The sequence below is a fragment of the Camelina sativa genome, chromosome 20 (genome assembly GCF_000633955.1).
Source record: "Camelina sativa cultivar DH55 chromosome 20, Cs, whole genome shotgun sequence".
Classification (NCBI taxonomy): Eukaryota; Viridiplantae; Streptophyta; class Magnoliopsida; order Brassicales; family Brassicaceae; genus Camelina; species Camelina sativa.
In genome coordinates, this window is record NC_025704.1 from 14,961,233 (window position 1) to 14,965,245 (window position 4,013).

Consider the following 4,013-nt stretch of genomic DNA (forward strand, 5'->3'; position numbering starts at 1 on the left):
ACAATAAATAACCCAAAATATATTGTAATTAGGTAGATTAGCATAATATAACCGAAATAAGCCGAATATAAGAAAACTAGGCAAACATACCAATACAAAAATACCAAATTGGGAAAAATTATTTTTTCGGTTCGGTTCGGTTTAGTCGGTTATTTAATCATTCTAATTTGAGGGTTGGCTGAGATACCGTTTATGACTGCTGAGTTATCTTTCCAGCATCGACAGTTACAATGAGAGGGAAAGTGAACGGTTTTTAAACCGCGGAAAAAAAACTCTCTGTCCTTATCGTCGGCGAAATCTAACCCTAATTCCGCCAGCGATAATCTGTCTTTTTCTACTCTCCCGCCGTCATCTCTCGCCGTCTTCGCTCGATATCCTCATTAGCTCTTTCTTCTCTTCGTCGTCGCTGGTCTTGTTCATTTCCGTCTAAGCCGTCTCGTCTTTTAGTTCCGGTATGTGTCTTCCTATTTATTTTTGAGTTACGGGTGATTGTCGCCGTCTTGGATGGCTGAGTTTGGACTGAGTTATCTTATGCTTTACGACTGAGTTATGTATTATGGCGGAGTTATTATATGCCTTGCGTTTGCCATATGTTATGGCTGATTTATTNTTGATTTATTTTATGCTTTACTATCAGATNCTTTACTATCAGATGGCTAAGGATATTTCTGAAGAACAAGCAAGGGATTACCCACCAAGACTTTGGCCAGAAATGAAGTCTATTCTACATACTAAACAAATTAATACCAATTTCACGATGTTAGAATTACCCCAGATTAGGGAATCAATAGGACTGGATGCGTGGGAAAAAATGAAGGATGTACCAATTGGAATAATCTCTAAGCTAGTTGATAGCCAATTCGTCTGGTCTGGTAAGGTTGTTCATTTCCTAATATGTAACCAGTTAAGGGTACATAAGAAGGAGCTTTGGTTTGTGGTCGGCGGTCAACCTATCAGGTTTGGGTTGAATGAGTTTCATTATCTGATGGGGTTAAACATAGACCCAATGCCTACTGAACGGTTTGAACTTGAAGATGAACACAAAGATTTCTTTAGACTTTTGGAAGTGCCTGGTGGGGCAGGTCCAACGCTACTTGAACTCAGGGAAGCATTAAAAGTGTGCCGGGGATGGGTTAACCTTGATCATCGTAAATGGTTGGGGCTGTTGCTTCTTCAACACATTGGACTTTATGGTTTGCATCATAACTCTAGAATTCCATATGAAAGTGCCAAAAGAGTTTTTGATGATGAAGCAATGAAGACGTATCCGTGGGGTCGGTCAGCATTTGAAGCTCTTGTTGATTCCATAAAGATGCTGAACCCTACGGGAAAGTCGTACACCCTCAGTGGGTTTACACCCGTGTTACAGGCTTGGGCGTATGAGTCCATCAAATGCTTTGGAGAACGGTTTGGGAATGCATCAGCTAATGATGGTGGCATACCGATGCTTCAATGGGGTGGAAACCGTACACGTTCTACGATGGTATCGGTAATTGCTAAAGAGATCAAAGCGCTTGGTGAGGTAAGGTTTATATCTGGTTGAGTGATTGTTTAGTAATGGCTTCGCTATGATTTAGTTATGACTGATTTATTGTTTAGTAACGGCTGAGTTATGGTTTAGTGTTGGCTGAGTTATTGTTTAGTGTTGGCTGAGTTATTATTCCCTGATGGGTCTCATATTCTCTTATGTTACAGCTGCGTGTGACTAAAATGGTTATGAAGGATGATGTACGGGAGCTATTTCATACGTGGCCAGATCAAAAAGACGACCCAGCAGTTGATCGCCTTATCCAAGACATACATGAGGATAAGTTTGTTAAAGGTTTTTGGGAAGTTGATTCTGACTCTCCTCCCGCAAAGAAGCAGAAAGTCAAGAAGGTGGTAGTTTCCAACAGTCAGGGTGGTGGATCTGGTGAAGGAGCTGAACAGAAGGTGGTAGTTTCCAACAGTCAGGGTGGTGGATTTAGTGAAGGAGCTGAACAGAAGGTGGTAGTTTCCAACAGTCAGGGTGGTGGACCGGTTGGAACTCTCATTGAGTTGGTGTCTAATTTAACCTCAAGGTTTGACACCTTGGAAAAAAACATTGGAGATAGAATAGAAGAGAGGATGAATGAAAGGTTTGAAACCAGGTTTCGTTCTGTTGAGAGTGATCTCAAGCAGATGAAAGAGCACGTGCTTTCCTTGGGTGTTGGGCAAACTGGCCAAAACAATGTTGAAGACCTTGGGGATGAACTGTTGTCACAAAACACTTGTAAAAATTTCAAAATAAAGAACCTTATGGATGAACTGTTGTCACCAAAAAGTCCACCAGTACCAGCAGTTCCAGGAAAAATGCACCAAAACTACTCTGTCAACAGTCCTCCGGTAATGTCTGAATTATGTTAATCTTATGGCTGAGTTTCCAGATTGTTTAGGTTGAGTTATCATTATCTTTAATTATAACTCAACAGTCCTCCGGTAATGTCTGAATTATGTTAATCTTATGGCTGAGTTTCCAGATTGTTTAGGTTGAGTTATCATTATCTTTAATTGTCTTCGCTATGTTATACAGGTAGTTGGCAGTGGTTTGGCTGGGGTCAGTAGGAATCTGAATAAAGAGTTTGATAAGGATGAGTTTGATAAAGATCATCCTCTTAATTTCATTGAGAAGTCTCCAGCTGCTACGAAACCAATTCAACGAACTAAGACGAGGAAAAATGCCAATGATGGAAAGAAGGACGAAGAATTAGATGCAAAGAAGGCCAAAGTTGAGGCGGCCGCTGCGAAGAAGACCAAAGATTTGTCGGCAAAGAAGGCCAAAGATGAGGCGGCGGCTGCAAAGAAGGCCAAAGATGAGGCGGCGGCTGCGAAGAAGGTCAAAGATTTGGCGGAAAAGAAGGCAAAAGATGAGGCGGCGGCTGCAAAGAAGGTCAAAAAGTTGGCGGAAAAGAAGGATGGAAATAATCCGCCAAATAGAAGATGTAGAAAGACTACTAATCCTAAACAAGTCATTGAACCTGAAGAACCTGACAGCAGTATATGTGATATGACAGCCAAGATTATGGCTGAAGTCAACTCACTTGAACCTGAATCTGAGGATGATGAGGAGGAAAAGATTAGGCTTGATAGAATCAAAACTTTAAGGCTGGAGAATGTTAAGCTGTCCCCGGATGGATGTTCATTGAATAAATTACAAGCTACACATGCGAAGATTTTTCCTTATATTGGGGACAACGGACTGACGTGCATGAGGAAGAACTGTTCACCTGGACCTGGAATATATGATCCTCTGGCACCTGTAGATCCGGTCAAGTTGCAGAAACTTTTGGAGTACCTAAAGACAGCCGAGTATGACCCTTTAGACCCTTGTTAATCACATCTTGTTAAAATTATATTAACCTGTTCTTATTTTTTTCTTAGGGGTACACCATTAGGCAAGTCAACACCAAATATTGAATTCTATAGGACTCTCATCACCGAAAGAAAGAACTGGCTGTCTGGTACATTTGGGTGGCTGTCTGATAAAGTAAGTTTAACTTGATGTCTGAGTTATTATGTTTACGGCTGAGATATTATACATAATGGCTGAGTTATTATGTTTACGGCTGAGATATTATACATAATGGCTTAGTGATTATGTTTACGGCTGAGATATAATACATAGTGGCTGAGGTATTATGTTTACGGCTGTGTTATAATACATAATGACAGTAGGTGGCAGTGGTATGATTTGTTATTGTTTACGACTGACTTATATTACATTATGGCTGAGTTGTTGTTTACTAATCAGTTTTCTGTTTTACAGCACATGGGCGCGTTTATGAGACTCCTCAGTATTAGGTACAAACAAGATCCCTTCCCATTCCACAACAAATGCATTGCGTTTATAGACCCGTGGTCCACCAGAACGATGATTCGTGATTATCCGATGTTCGATATGAAACCCAAGTTTTTTAAAATGACTGGCAATAATTATGAACGTTTAGTTAAAGGTTTGTTACCACTAGATGAACCGACTAATTTGAAGTGGATTG